A 16,558-nucleotide genomic window follows, 5' to 3' on the forward strand; every position below is an offset into this window, starting at 1 on the left:
CCGTGTGACGTCATTAATGATTAACGAGTTGACGCTAGCTAAAGGTCCCCGTGGACACCTACGAGACCGACGAGACCGATGATCTGGTGCTGGTACTCGTACTCCTCCTCCTCCTCCGTTGCGTCAATTTATTGCACGACGAGAATCAAACAGCTTGTTTATCTCCTCTTTATTCCGTCTATTCTGGATTCGTTTAATTTTTTTTTTTTTTTTCTTCCGAACAAGTAGAAAATTTTATCCAACTCCGACGTGGAAGCATTCGTCACGTATACAGTACGACAATTGCATCATCGATTGACGTGTTCGGTAAAAATATGTCACGATATCTTACAAGTCTCCAACTAATTCCAACTTTTAAACGGCGGGCAGAAAACGTTGCCTCGTGAAATTTGGTAAATCTCTTCTCATTTCTTTATCACTTCAAGTTTTTGCTGAAACCCATAACCCTTCGTCGACATGTAACTGGTCTTATGACTCTAGATTAATTACGAATAAGATTTAGATTTGGCGCGAAACTATAAAATGAAGTATTGATTTGAAATTTGAAAATCGGCGCCACGTATTATACAGCAGTTGAAATTGCATCCCCATAATTACACTCGTTGAAATAATTCTCATTGATCGAGAAAATCGTTTCGATAAATAAACGATGACGTTGCCGCGATTCGTTCGGTGTACAACTTGGCTGTGGTGCGAATGGTGACGTCAGAAGGCTCGATGTCGTCGCATGACGTCACGGCAGGCGGTTTCAACCGTCGTTGGGGTTGAACTGGAGAGGTGCGAGTGCATTTCTTTCATTCTTTTTCTCGTTTCCGTTGCGTGTAAATTTATTCATTCATTTTTTTTTCCGCTTTTCTTACCCCATTTTCTATTACAAAACCACGGCTGGAGCTTTTCCCACATCGTACATAAACACACACAACACGCACGCGTATGTCTAAAGGTGCACGAATAAAGGTGTACCGTGTATTGTACGTAACGTAGGTACACCCCGTGCGTCGTAGTGGTCGTCGTCGACGTCGGTTACTATGGATACCGAGCGAGGTGAAATTCTGCTTGTCGGGAAACGTTGGAATTATACAGGAACGGGGCTTCGGATCGCGTATCGCTGCATACGCCTAACGCGTTATGCTAGCTACTGTTACAGCACCGCATTCCCACCCGTTAGTACCATGAATATACGTGTAGAGATATTCAGGGATTCGTACCTGTGTCTATCGCACGCGTATAGGTGGGTATAAACAGCTCTTAAGAGCAGCGAAGGGAATTGACGTTCAAGAGGAAGACGACGTGATTATATGCAGCCATCGTCTGATTGTTACGTATCCTTGTTTCGCGCCCCAACTCACATTCCTTCCGTCTATCCAACCACCGACTCGACGATGCTTTGGCCGAAGTAAAATCCTCCGATCCGTAACGGCGCAATTTCATCATTCCTGCGGTTCGGTTGATTCTCCGATTCAAATGTCCCGCCAAATTTTCGAAATCGTACAATTGGCCAGTGCACTTCTGACGTCATTGATGCCAACATCTACGCTACGTCTTTCAATCTACAACAATTATAAGCCGGAAGATGACAAATCGCATCGTGGTATGAGGAGGTATCACAGAAGAATAAAGAGCGTAATGATGGTACATTATACCTATACTTATATATATATATATATAGTATGTGTAATTATTTGAAGGAATACAATGTCGTTCTCTTCATCTTCGTTGATTTCTTTTGTTATCGAGGAATCGAATGACGAAAATAATGGGTAGCAGATCGAAGGGTGATATCGTGGTACGAGAGCCGAGTTGTTTTGTCAATATTTCATTTAATCCAGCGATACGATTTCCCCGGGCAAAATTCACCGTCAGTCTGGAGGATAGAGTAGCAGAGCCGGCGAGCTAACCACGACGTCGATATCTTTGGCGGACAGTGACAGACTGGTTCGCGTTCGTTCCCCCTTCGCGAAATGAGGTACATACCTACGAACCATCCGCGTAAGCTCGTAGGTTGCGTTCTACTTCTTCTTCTTCTTCGTTTTTGCTTTCTCGCCCGCACCTGAAAAATAGAGAAAGAAACAGAGTTTGGATTACCCACCAAGTTCTTCGCATTCCCTCCGACTTCACCTCCTCCAGACGTGCCTCCTCGCACCACTGTGAAAATAAATCATTCTTTGCCGATATACGCGTCGACTGTGACTGTCTTCGTACCTTCCAGCCCCCGAGACTCGACGCCTTATCTGTCGGGTAGCTTGTTTTGTATACCCAGCAATGTAAAGGGTTTACATCATCGTCTATCTTACGAATACAGATATCTTTGTACACCAGTTTCTACACAGATAGGCGGGTGGGTACGATCGAAGAGACACGCGCGATATTGTGTAGAGATTACGAATGAATAGATGATACATGAGAGAAGATGACGGTGAACAGATAAACTCCGCTGTATCATCTACATATAAATGCGCGAAACCGGCGGAAGCCAGATTCTATTATATGGATATTTATAGAGGATTGGAATAACCGAACAATACCTTCTATCCTAGTCGGAATTGGGGTTTATCGATTACAGAACGATTCCGGAAAGAAGGAAATTGTAGAAACACGCGTGTCGTGAAACTCGGAACTTACGAGAGAACCTCAGGATAAATCAAATTCGAATTAACGTCAAGTCAATCACATCCGCGCGGAAGTAAAAGCAGATCGAATGTATCGTTCCGATCGAAGAAGTGGCGGAAAAAAGAGAGTCGGTAAAATTTCATTTATTTAAAATCCATGTTCTAACTCGGTCCTAGATCTTTTTATCTTCAATTTTATTCTATTTCTTTTTTTTTTTTTCAACTTTTCCCTCGAAACTCACTTCCATGCAGACATTACACGTAGCTACAGCCAGCCTGTCGAAAGCTGTACGAGAAAAAAGTCAGGGAGTTAAATGGAAAAGTCGCGGAACGAATCGAGCGGTATTATTGGAACTGATCGCTGGGGTTGGATCCGCGGTTATCTGTTCTCAACATACGTATTACCTCTCGGTATAATTGCTTTTTATGCTAAATTCAACAACAAAAGTTGGCTTCCGGCCAAGCGAGCCCCGAAGCGCCATTTCCGCTCGGCCTGGAGCACAGGCTCGAGATTATACGTATGTGTACATAACTTTTTTCTCAAATACTCACGTTTAATAGTTGTAGGAATAGGAAACAAGACGCCTGTTATAACTTCAATCCTTAATTTTAATGTTTAATGGTTCCTGACCGCAATTTTACATTTTCCATTTAATTAACACGCCATAGTAATTTCATAAATTTCGGTACTTTTTTAGCTCAGCAACGAGACGATGTAGATAAACGTTGGATAGTTTTTTTTTTAGGAAATTCAATGCTCTGCTACAAAAAAAAAAAAAAACCGTACGATATAATTTTTTGATAATTAAACTCTGTTAAAATTTATTCAAAGTTAACGTTGAAATAATATGAGAAATTTACTTTTTTATGTGACTAACAGCGATAATACTATACTTATCACAAAATATTGAGTTTGTTTTTTTTTTTTTTCCCCACCGATATGTCATACGACAAAAAATAAAAGAATTTCAAATGACGAGTCAGGATAAAGAAAAAAGAAAATGTAACCAAAGCGTTGGAGGTTATCGATAAATTAACATTTGTTTTATCACCTTGCATGTTGTTCACTGTTTTATTATTTGAGACAGGCTTCTTGACCCCTAGTAACAAATGTAACACATAAATTTTTGGAAGAGCGAATCGCAAAAAGATAATGCAAAGATGCTGCTTTCGTGGCTCAAGTTTAACTCAAATGATTTCAGTCACCGGATTCGATATTAACTGCAAGTGTCTCACCTGGTGTTATACTCGTCGTTCCTGGCCAGAAGATCTAGACCGACTGCCTAATCCGTCTCTAACTTTCCTGTTTCGTTAACCTCCGTCTCTCTCTAACTTCTCTCTCTCTTTATTCCGATATTCAAACAACAAGTATACCGAGAAATATTGACTGCGTTTGCGAAACGAGGGAGAGGGAGAGGGAGAGTGAAAATTAATAAAGTAAAGAAAGCCGCAAGCACTGCAATTATACCCTTCGTCAAGAACCGCGGGTTACAAGCGCACGGGGGTTAATATAATAATATAATAATATAACAAGAAACGAAGTAGTGGCTGTAACAACGCGTTTCCTCGTTTTCGGCAAATTCACGGTTTGTTTCCGTCTTGGCAATTGGGCGACCTTCGCAACCCGGTGTAGGGATGCACCCCTCGAGGTCTGAACAAGAATTCAATTTGGGTAGCGACATGGGGCAATTAGAAGTCGAGGATGGCGGAGGTAAGGCGCGTAATTAGCAGCAGTAGTTGCGCAAAAAGGGGAGAAGCCGACCCTCTCGGCCTCTCTTTCTCTTTACCACTGGTGTGTGTGCGGAAGACGTATACAAGACGAAGAACCGGAAGCAGCCTCGGCTCCTTTGCTCGGAGAAGAGCTTGCGGGACCACGTACCGTCCGTAACTCCGTATTATACACGCGTGTGTGTGTGTGTGTGTGTGCGTGTAGAAACGTATAAAGCTCGTGGAGGAACAGATGGAAGGAGGAGAGAAAAGCACGTCGTCCGACTGACTCCGAGTTCGATTATACACTGACACGTGGCCGATGATACTTTGACAGCTACACTTGTCACCTACCGGATGTCGCAGAATCTGATGTCGACCGGCCGGAAGTGTCGACGAGAAGACGAGGAATTGCTAATTTAGTTGATACGTAATTGGAACGGGATCATACGACGATCACGTGAAAACGTGAAGAGAAACCTGTGCGAAAACTGTCGAAAAGCCGATATTTCAATCAATTACTTTTTCGTCGTGTGATTTTCAATTACAAATAATCGGTTATCTCGTCTTTTTATTCAGGGATCGATCTAGTCTAACGGTTCGAAAAATTGCTGATTTCCTCGATTTTTTTTTTTTTTTGTTTTCGTTAACGGTTAAAATAGGCTGATGAGTCTGATTTTTTTTTAATGTCAAATCAAAGCACCCGCGAAGAACAGATAATTAAGTTTTTACACGTTTATTTGTTGTTCTGTTTAAATTTATTTCGTAAGGTTGAAAATGGCTTTGAAAAAAAAAAAGTGGTTACCCACGGCGGGCAAAGTGTAACGATAAATATTGTGTAAAACAAAGTATGTGAAAATATTGTTAATCGGTATGAAAGCCACTATCTTGCTGCGAAGGTGTTTTTTTTTTTTATTTATTTATTTTTTTTTTTATATACACACAAATATTGACAGAATGGTGGCGGTTTGATAAAAATTTATTGCATTTGGTCCGTTTTTTTTTTGACAGTTCTTATTTAAAAAAAATATGAAGATTTCAACAACGAAAAAAAGTTGCCGTAGCAAAATAAAGATCGTGGTGTGAAGAATGTTGTGTTCGAATTTGAGACCGATAGCTTGAAAACTCTTCTTTTCAGAGTGTCCAACGTTATGAAAAACCACGTTTCGAGAAAACCGCGAAGGAGAAAAAATGTAAAAGAAATAAAACAAAAACAAACGGTTAAAAATTATTATTTTCCTTTCTTCGCGAGTGCTCTTGATTTGACGGTTGAAAAAAAAAAAAAAAAAAAAAAATATGGCGAAAATCAACTATTTTTCAAACCGTTACGCTGGAATATTTCAGATACAGTCGGTTGAAATCGCATAAATGCCGAAGCGTGAAATGAAAAAAACACTCGATCCGTTTCGGCTGGAGACGAATTGTAACCACTTGAAATCCGGCGTCGAAACTTGTTGGGTTTGGATAATTGATGTAAATTATTTGTTCGATCCGTAAAACGTTTAATCTTGAGAAATCTGCTTACGTTGTGCACCCACAACGAGTAGGACATGCACGATGAGAAATATAGTTACGCAGACTCGGCTCGTGAGAAAGTAGGACAAGTATAAATTGAAACTCCAAGGTTTCCATTTACCCGGACTGGCTGCTAGCTAGTCTAGCGAGAATTCTACGCGAGCTAAATTTTTGGGGGTTGAACAGCGTTGGTTAAAAGAGATCGCACCGGAGTCGCGTATAAATACGGCAAGTTGTTTAAGAAAGGTGTTTGGCACTCGACGATCAGCGCCGCGATAAACCTGATACAAGCATACTTGACATCTTGTTGAACGGGGATGGAAAATTCGTCGAGTTTTTCCTTTCACCATCCGCCCTCTAAGTCGTTTACTACCAGAGCCTCGGGTACGCGGTATGGTTCTGCGGGAGAATCGAGGATACGAGGGAGAAAAGCCATCGGTACAAGTGCGACGTGGTATAACAGCTGCCGGAAGAGGAAGAAATAGGGAGGATCTGCTAAGGGATGACGTTTTTTTCTCAACATCAACGGCTGGAACTTCGGATGCGGATGGAAAAATAAGCCCGAAGAAAAGAAGAGGTTTGGAAAGGTTCGCCATTTTTACAACGGAGGAAACCTCTTCGCGTGACTGCCGAATATCCCTACGGCATTAAAGAATCGTATGGGTCCGTTAGGGTGGTCCTTAAAAAGGTCATTTTTGAATATCGACCGGCTCGCCCCTCAAATCACCTCCGCATAATTCAAAAATAATTTCCTAATTTTTTCAGATTTTTATCTCAACTATAACTCGTGCCCCGAAGAGGGTGGATAGCCCCATTCAACCCTTTCAGGGGTACTTCAAACGTACCGGACGGATTTGGATGAAATTTGGTATACGGGGGAGTTTTTGGACGGCCGATTACGGATCTGAACTTAAAATTTGAAAATTCAAAGCGGTGAATCCATTATGATGGACCAAAACCCCAAAAGTTACCAGATATTGCCATATTGGATCCACTATTTTCAATTTTGTAATTTCGAGTTCAGATTCTTAATCAGCGACCTGAGAAACCCCCGCATACCAAATTTCATCTAAATCCTTTCGACAGATTTGACGTGCCCCTGAAAAGGTTGATTGGAATCCAACCAAAAATCTGAATAAACTAGGAAATCAGCTCCAATTTGAAGAATAACCTTTTCAAGGCTCTGTCCCAAGTTACACACAGCACATACGTATGACGTTCCTAGGTTGTACGAGCGACGTGAAGTAGCTCAGCGAAAACATGACATACCAACGGTCAGAATCCACCGTCACGAATGACCATTTCGGGGCATCCTATCCATCCGAGGTTGTCTACATTCAAGGGTTCGGGAGTTCCGAGGACCTCGGAAGTTCGTTTCCGGTCCTCGAGAGATCCTTGTGACGCAATTGCAGGATGAAATTAACAGTTGAGAAAGCTGCAGAGGGTGAAACGAACGAACACATGGACGTACCCGTATACCCAAGAACTCCGACACGTATAGGTATAATATAACCGAGGTACCGAGGTTCTCTTTGTGCCGTTTGTACCCTGCACCGGGGGTGGTTACATACGTGTAGGAACAATGGAGACACTTTGCGGATTGCCACATAGGGGAAAACCACCGTCAGGAGCGACAACCTCCTCTTCACGTTCACCGCGCCACCGTCGACCTAAGCCAGGTCATTAATTCGGCCCTTAACTTCGTCCGGAGGAACGAAAGCTACCCTCGATTCTCTCTCCCCGGCGTGTTCTGTTTCGCTTTGAATTGAGAGCTTCGGTAATATTTATGTATAGGTGTGTGGTACGTTTATACATGTACGTATAACGTACGTATAACAAAGATAGAGTTCGAGTTACGACCAGCAGCGCGAAGCTTTTCTCCCAAACTTTGCAAATCGATCGTTCGATGATGGACTGTACGAGACTCCGCGGTCTCGGGCATAAACTTGCTAGGGATTTTCATTTTTGACCTATTTTTTTTCTTTTTTTTCAAAGTGTCACTGGAAAAATTTCTGACGGATACTGGAAAAAAAAAAAAATATTTACCGTTCGTTGCAAATTTTTCGACAGTCGAAACCTTAAGGAAACAAAAAACAAAAAAAAAAAAGTTACAAAATGAACCGCCCTGATACTTACCCCAACCGTAATATTATTTTAATCGATTTGATAAATTTATTTACTTTTTTTTTTTTTCCTCACTCGCAGCATACACGCCGGTATAAATTCACCGTTTAAAGAGCACTCGAAACTTTTTCACCGAGGTGAACCAACTTTGGAAAAAAAATCTCTCGTTTAAACTGTATTTTAGGGTTTGCTGTGGTTTTTCAGTCTCTTGGTACCTCAGTAATAGACTTCCTCGAAGAATCGCGAAAATTTGAATGCAATTTTATACTTCGCTCTATTATATTCTCATCAATTCTGAGATAGGGGTGGGGGGGGATGAATTTTCGATCAATAACGACAACAAGCCGTTTACAAGGATACAAAGAGTTTCAAATATACCAACCAAAGTCAAAAAAAAAAAAAAAAAAGAAAAGAAAAGAAAATTACAAGCGACACGGAGAAGAGAAAGATTTTTTCCTCGGAAAATCAACACGCGTATTTAAACATATGTGAAATTGTAAGACCGTGTCGATTTTACGTATAAATTAATGTTGTATCGTATAAAAACCGGCGTGGCTATTTCACCGGGCGGTTCGACCTCTGTTCTTTTATAGCCTCGACTCGAGTTAAGAAGAAGGTTGGAAAAGTCGGCAACTTTTTCATCCCCCGTTCATGACTCGGCCATTAGGAATACGGTTATTACCGCCACTTTCGCAGTGTGCACAGCTGAGCTGGTTTACAGGCGAATTGCCTCACAGACGCCGAAGACTCTCGTTATTGCAGTCACGACGTCGCCGGCTAGACGTCCGAACAATTTCTAAGGTGCGCGGAATTTTTCGCCGTGTTTTTTCGCGGCCAACGATCGCGGCTCTTTTCGGAAAAGCTCCGGTTTCTTCCTTCGTACTTGCGTGATACCGAAATTGGCTGAGGTCAGAGTCGAAGTCCATTTTTCTCTCCCCCCCCCCCCCCCCCCCCCCGCCCCCCGCCCACAACTTTTTTTTCTTCGCATCATTTCTTCAAGAGCACCACTTTCCTTGATCTACGAGATGTAGGATGTTTAATACAAACATGTAAGGGGCATTCCACGCCAACTCGGTAAACGATTAACCGTGATAGTTTTTTTTTTTTTATTTTACCAAGAATTTTTTTTTTTTTAATCACTCGTCTTTACCCTAGTTGTATATCGGGCGATGTGTATGGAATTTGAAATTGGTATGTAAGGATTGCAGCATCACGTATGTATATGAAATTAATAATAGGATTTTCTAAATATTTCTGCAGTGGTATTACTGATTTTAATACCGCACGGCTGATTATTTATCCATGTATATTCTATATCTAGACCTTCGCACGGTGTTCCAGTAATTTTTCTATCTAGTGAAATATTGAGACAATAACACACCGCGTGCTTCGTAGTTTATACTCGTAATAGTAACGAGGATTATGGAAATAAAAAAAAAATAATTGCTAAACAGACTCATCGATACGTCTCGTACTTTTGCGGATGTATAACCGCGTGGAATAAAACGCATTCCGGGGCGTTTGAAACGCGCAAATATCGGTAATGTATGATATAATTTACTAGCTACGCGTAATATACGCGCGTACAAACTTACAGATCAAAGATTTACGCAACTCGCGTCTAGGTATTTGCAATACACGCACGCGTTGTATATCGGACGATATGCGTAGAATTTGAAATTGATACGCGAGGATTGCACTTGGTATTAAAAATAGGTATCGTGCGATGCAGCGTAACGATAGCTTGGCTATTTATTACAACGACGCCTGAATAGCTTCTCGCTCTCTTTTCGTTCGTTCCGCGATTTCCGCTTCAATTTTTTGCCACCGCATGAAACATCCGTTCCTGTTAAATACAACAACGATTACAGAAATATATTTTTCACCTCGTTGAAATGAAAAATGGAAACTGAAACAAACGTCGCGAAATCAATTTTCCCGTAGTCGATACCCACGGCAAACAATTTCCAACATCTTTCCTCTCTCTCGAAGAGGGCTAAATTTTTCAAACGGAAGAATTCGCGTGATAAAAAAAGCTTGAGAATATTTTTCGAGTCAACTTTTCACCGGTACAAATATCTCGATTCGATCTTTACTCCTCGAGTACATGTGTTCGATATTCTCTCGTCACAAAAACTTTTCTCGGTTTTCGTACAAAGTTCAGGGTTCGTACTAAGGTAGGAAAAATCCTCGGTAAAATAAAAAAAAAAAAGTCAATGTCAACCGTTCACCGAGTTGGCGTGGAACGCCCCATATACACACACACACAGATCTAATTTTCTCCTCGCCCACGCAGCCAAGAAAGATGACCTGCACACCGCGGAATAATCCGAGCGGTTATTATAACGCATAGAGATCGTAGAAACGTGATTTCGACGGTTTTTACGCTCTCCGCTTCACGTTTACGTTTTACGTACGTTCAAAGTTCTCCGTTTCATTTTACTACAATTCTCCCCTCGGCCCTCGTATCGCCTCTTTCCTTATATTTCTTATCTAAGAAAGTCTCTTCGGCCACTGTTATCATACGACACACATCAATGCGCTCACCTGAGATTCGAATCGTGCCTCTTTTCTTCTCCCATCTCCGGACCAATTGCAAAAATACATTGTGCTTGGTTAAATTTTTTTTCACCGCGTAGATTTTTTACATATTATTGTACAAATTTGTCTCTGTCTCTCCTTCTTTTCTTACACGGTGTGTATTTCTCCTTAATTATACAAAGAAAAAAGAAGAGCCGAAATAAGGAATTCAAAATTTTCACTTCGTGTTCGGATTTTGATGGAAAAAAAAAAAAAAAAATAACAAAATATCCACCACGTATTTTTACTCTCTCTCTCTCTCTTTCTCTTTACATTTATACATGTACGTCTGTTTTTTTGCCACCTAATAATCAGTCACTTCGTTACCGTGATCATTTTTCTCACCCGCACAGCAACAACTTTTCTTACAATCTCTTCTATCGAACATTGCAATCAATTATGTAAAATATACGATCACATAATTACGACTCTGAAATTATTTAAAATTTACATCGAACGTTGCTTAAACAATATTTGCTTATAAATCATCATTAATTCGTTCTCTCTTTCTCTCTCTCTCTCTCTGTCTCTCCGTATAAGATACAAAATTCAGATCATTCTACGTTTCTCTTACATCGAACAATTTTTTTTCCTCTCCTCCTCCTCCTCCTCCTCCTCCTATCCCTAAAAGTTTTTTTTTTGTTCTTTCTCTTTTCCCTTTTTTCCCGTCATACTCTCTCCTTCTTGAAGGAGCAGGTACAATATTTGTCCAGGGAATTTGCAGAGCTACAGCTCGCCTCGCGAGATTTCAACAACGACGAGTACATACGGGGTATACATAACTATATACCCATCTACGAGTATTATTATATACTACAGAGGGTTAGCCGGGTTGAAGCTTATACACCGTATTTATTATACACTCATGTATATATATATATATATATATATATATGTGTGTGTGTGTGTATAATATGTAAGGATGTATGTAACGAACGAAGAGGAGGGACGAGGAGAATCAGTCGCGGGATATTGTTGAATTGCCTTAAAATTTACCACGCGCAAAAGTCGAGGAGAAGCTCACGCTGCCCAATTTACGTATCGTATTTACGTGTTACGAAACCGTGAATATCTTACAACGACGAATACAATTCCCACGATAATAATTTACGCGTATTACAGGCTCTGGTTAAAAAAAAAAAAAAAAGAAAAAAAAAATTTCACACAAACGAACGAGAGGAATAAAATTTACAATAAAAAGGTTTAACCTGGTACTAAAATATCGTTATTGAAATAGAAATTTTATACATATTATTACAATTATATGTTAATTCTCGTTGATGACAATTTCAATGTTCCTTTTTTTGTACCTTTCGTTCTACATTTATACGGTGAATAATTGTTTTTACACGGAAATCTGTAGTGTGTAATAATAATAATAATAATAATAATGCGATTAATAATTGACAGAAACTCGTTTTGAAAGAATCGTTTTCACGGTTAAATGCAAAATAACTGCACGACGAATCACAAGGGTTGATTACCTTTTTTCGTCTTCTCATTTAATGCCCGGAGTTATAAAATCATGTATACATGTATATTACACATATGTATATATATACATAACAGCGAAATGAGAACGTTGCACGCAATACGTTTTAACTGTTTTTTAGTATTTTGATTTTTCTGTTCCAGGCTAAATATCTTGAGAACCACAACCGAGCGGAGTAAAATAACCTCGTTGCAGAGTACAAATTATACACACGCGTGGTATAATCCAATCGTCGATAGAGAGAGAAAGAGGGAGAGAGAGAGAGAGAGAGAGGGGGGGAAAAGAAAAGTAATAAAGAAAATTAGAAGATGAATAAAAAAGCAGATCGCTAATCATGCGATTGTTCGCAAACAAACCGGGATGACTTTGAGGTACCGGATGCAGCTGGGAAGCTGTTGGTACCTGCCGTCTATTCGAGGCGGATGATTGAAAAGGACGAGGAATTCACAAGGATTTCGTGTGAATAAATAGAGAAATTAAATTCAGGTGAGTCGTTGAACAAGCCGGTAAAATGTTACGTAGATTCGGTAGGATAGAAGTTTTTTTCAAATAACGGTAAAGAGAAAAAAAAGAAAGCGAAAATAATTACAAAATTTTTGGGCACGAAGTTGGCAAAATCTAGAGACGATCTCTGATCGATAAACAAGCTTTGAATATTGCGTAAAAGTTTTTCGAGTCGATCGGATGAAAGTTCACGCGCCGCCATTTTGTTATTAAATTCAATGAAAAATTTCCAAAACGTTGCTGAAACTATAAATAACGAAGCCCTGAAACTCAAATTTCTCCGAGCGTTTTCGTTTTCTATAATAAGAAAAAAAAAAAAAAACGGTCCAAGCTGTGCTATATTAACCACAGGACGTGTAAAATCTGCAACATTTTTTTTTCCACATTGGCGCAAAAGTTACTTCAAAAATTAATCTTTACTACATACGATGCATTGTCTGTACACGAAGTGTACCGTAGAGATGATGAAAAAAAAAAAAAAAAAAAACGTCCCATAAAAATCTCTTCCAGACGGTGTTAAAATTTTCATTTCCATGCACGCGTAAGGTTATAACGTTGAAATTAAACTTTTTGCTATAATTTTTTTTCAATTTTTATACACTTACTTTTTCCGAGGGTATATGTATACATATATATATAGTCTACGTAGTTTCAAAAAGGAATGACTTTACATCGCAAAAGTCTAACGAATAATAATAACGCAAGAAAAAAAAAAAAAAAAACTAATTTATTATTTACGTTACACACGACATGTTTTATCGGGAAAACTTTACTCCGCTGTAACAGTAGAAGATTATCGCGTAAATTTCATTCAATTTCACCGAAGGCGGCACCACGATTGCCAAGTTTTCTCTCATACCTAATTTGCTTGTCAAGTACGTGGGTACATCCTTCCTCCCCGCTAGCCAAACTTCCGACCGTTGAGTGACTCCTTGCAACTTGCAATTTGCGCGTTTCAAGTTTGCGTTGAAGAATGATAATAAAAAAAAAAAAAAGATGAAATTAAAAAAACAATGCACAATGCGGCGCAATTTTGCGTACGTTTTAGTTTTTTTTTATTTTCAAAAATTCTTCTTCAACGTACCAAACCCCGCAACATATATATATATATATATTTATGTATGATAAGTTTGTACATAACGGAAAAGTTTGAGTAACAAAGCACGTGTTATACCTATATATATATAGTATATGTATTTGTAGGAGAGGATTTCCTTTACATTGGTAAAGCTCACGTTAACCGTGACCTATGGTGACTTTGTTACATAAAAACTGTACGGTATGCGGTACATGCATGATATACCCACGCGTCTATCCTCAAACTATTTAAGCTATTGTATTTAAAATTGTTTTTCAACTTTTGTACAAACAATTTCCACATTTGTATTATTTGTATCGTCGGAGTTTAATAAAAATCGAATTGCGCGTCTTTCTCGTCGAGAAAAGATAGGATGGTGGGAGTGAAAAAAAAAAAAAAATAAAAAAAAAAAAAAAAGACAACCAGAAAGCACACACGCAAGGCGTATAAAGAATAACATCATCCCAAGCACGTATCGCATCCCTCTGTTCGGTTGATCGGATAATCGATGTTACACCATCCGCGAAAAAAAAAAAAAAAAAACAAAAAAAAAAAAAGAAAAAATTCCACCGCTCACTCGTCCCACCGCGCGTGCAATAACGACGTGAACCTCGCGATTAGATTGCATTAATTCCATAGGCATTCACGACTGTACGCAACACAGCCTGGGAAAATCGATAATTATGTACAAGAAAGAAATTGACCGTTCTCACGGATATAATTATTTGTAACCGAAATACAAATTTTCGCCGCAATTTCTCCTCGCGTCCAGGATCTTCCACCACCCCCCCCCCCCCCCCCCTCTTCTTTCTCTCGTTTCGTCGATTATTTTTCTCTTTCAATTTGCGAATTGTAAGAATGACGGTTATCGTTAGCTTTGTTTGTTTGTTTGTTTTTTTTTTTTTTTTTTAAATTTAATGTGACAAGAAATACAAGTATGTATAGGTATATACATGTATAAACAGTATACGCATACGCGATACGATAAGATTGTAGAAAAATATAACCCCGAGAGGGTGCGTCGAAAATTCTATCGTACGAGAAAATCCAATTTGATCGGGTATGATCGGACATAAGAGAGGTATTATACACCGATGCCATCCCCCTTGCCGATAAAAGAGAGATAGAGAGAGAGCGAGAGAGAGAGAGAAAAGATAAATACCGCAAAGAAGATAAGGGAATAAGAAAATCAATATGGCTGTAGTATGTGTAAATGTATGTACGTATTATACATACGTATATATATATATGTGTTGTATGTATATTGTATATATTATATACATATATATGTATATCATACGTATCGTGTTATCACTCGGCGCGAGATCGCGTTACACGGTTTCGACGATGTAACTAAATTGAAACGCGGGCAACCTCGATACTTATGGGTGTGTGTGTGTGTGTGTGTGTGCGGATATACATAATGTGTACAGGGTATCGGTATGAAACAAGTAGCGTGTCTGTCTCGAGTTGCGTAATAAAATTTAAAAATTTACACACAGTTAAAAAGTTGCTTGGATGATACAATTTTTACGAAATAAATCCACGGTTTTTTTTACCCACCGTAACGGTCGGAAGAGGAAGAAGAAAAGAGTGATAATTCACCGAGTTTCGTAAAACTAGATGGAGGAACGGAAGTGTTCGAAAAAAAAAAAACGAAAAAAAGAAAGGATTCAAGTGTCAAAAAAAGTCGAATTTCGTTGACGTTCGAGTTTCCATCCTGTCTTCGCGTCATTCTTGGTAAGCTGTTTTTTTTTTTTTTTTTTTTCGAAATTCAGGACAAAAATATTGTTCCAAATTACGAAAAAAGGATACTGTCCAAGTTTCAGCTCTTAATACCAATACTTAGAGATGCGTCATAGCGATTTTATATTTCCCATATCAATGACGCGGGAAAGTGTTGATTTGTTTTCTAAAAACAAAAAAAAAAAAAAAAAAATCTCAGACCAGAACGTATTTTTTTAAGGGAATCGAACTCTCTCTCTCTCTCTCTCTCTCTCTACGAAAAAGATCTCTCTATCATTTTGCGATAAATCTACTTTTTCAAAAGTTATTTAAGGACTTCTCAATAAATTATATAACACGCGTACATCGTTGTGCTTTTGTGTCAAAATTTTAAACGATTCGTGGTAAGAAAAAAACAAAATGCAAACTAAACACACGCGTCAATCACAAAATTTACACTCACAGCACAGTAATTATACGATATTAATATATCATGCATATTAATTATGTATTATATATATATATATATATACCAAGGAGTTTAATCAATTATCAAAACCGCAAGAGGTAATTGAACAAATTGATGAAAATAATTAATTGATGCCGGGAAGTATAAAATACGTGTATACATATGTATATAATATGCATAGTATTATATACTATATCAGATATATATACACATATATATATATATATATAATTATTTTACGTTGGCAAATAAATTCCTCGCCGCGATTCGTATAAATTAACGATAAATAAACACGTCGTGGCAAATATGAGGTCATATTTCCCGCAAATTAATTTTTCACCTTTCCAGGTATTCTCTCTTCAGCTTCTATTTTGACCAACATATACGTGTATTATTACAAACCTTCAATAAAAACACAATTTTCATACCGACAGCGCACGTTTACACGTAAAAGTAAAAGACTTTTTATTCAATAATAGGGCCAGAGTTGAGTCGGGAATAAAGTCCTAAGCTTGACAGAGGAATAAAAGTCGATTACTCCCTTGGTACGTAATCTAGTGTGAAGCAAACTTCAATTAGTTATAGGAATAAAAGTTGGGTGAAATATGAATTAGCCAGCGTCGGCTCGGCGCTTGATAACGAAGCGAATGGTCTGACATCCGGTGCCCTTAATTTCCTGTCGATAATTATCATCGGTCCGCGATGCGGACCCAGGTATGTGCGACGTGTGCGGAGTATAACGACGCTAATTAATT

The 16,558-nt window shown here is 38.9% G+C and overlaps 1 protein-coding gene across 1 annotated transcript in view; it reads left to right on the forward strand.

Annotated features, from left to right (window-relative positions):
- Window positions 1-8,746: 8,746 nt before the first annotated feature.
- LOC124183061 (heparan sulfate glucosamine 3-O-sulfotransferase 1) overlaps window positions 8,747-16,558 on the forward strand; it is a 28,447-nt gene continuing 20,635 nt past the window's right edge. Inside the window, exons 1-2 of the mRNA XM_046571059.1 lie at window positions 8,747-8,863; window positions 12,171-12,513. The gene's annotated coding sequence lies outside the window, so the exon portion shown is untranslated. The remainder of the gene's footprint in view (window positions 8,864-12,170; window positions 12,514-16,558) is intronic.

This window comes from Neodiprion fabricii, chromosome 5 (assembly GCF_021155785.1).
Source record: "Neodiprion fabricii isolate iyNeoFabr1 chromosome 5, iyNeoFabr1.1, whole genome shotgun sequence".
Classification (NCBI taxonomy): domain Eukaryota; kingdom Metazoa; phylum Arthropoda; class Insecta; order Hymenoptera; family Diprionidae; genus Neodiprion; species Neodiprion fabricii.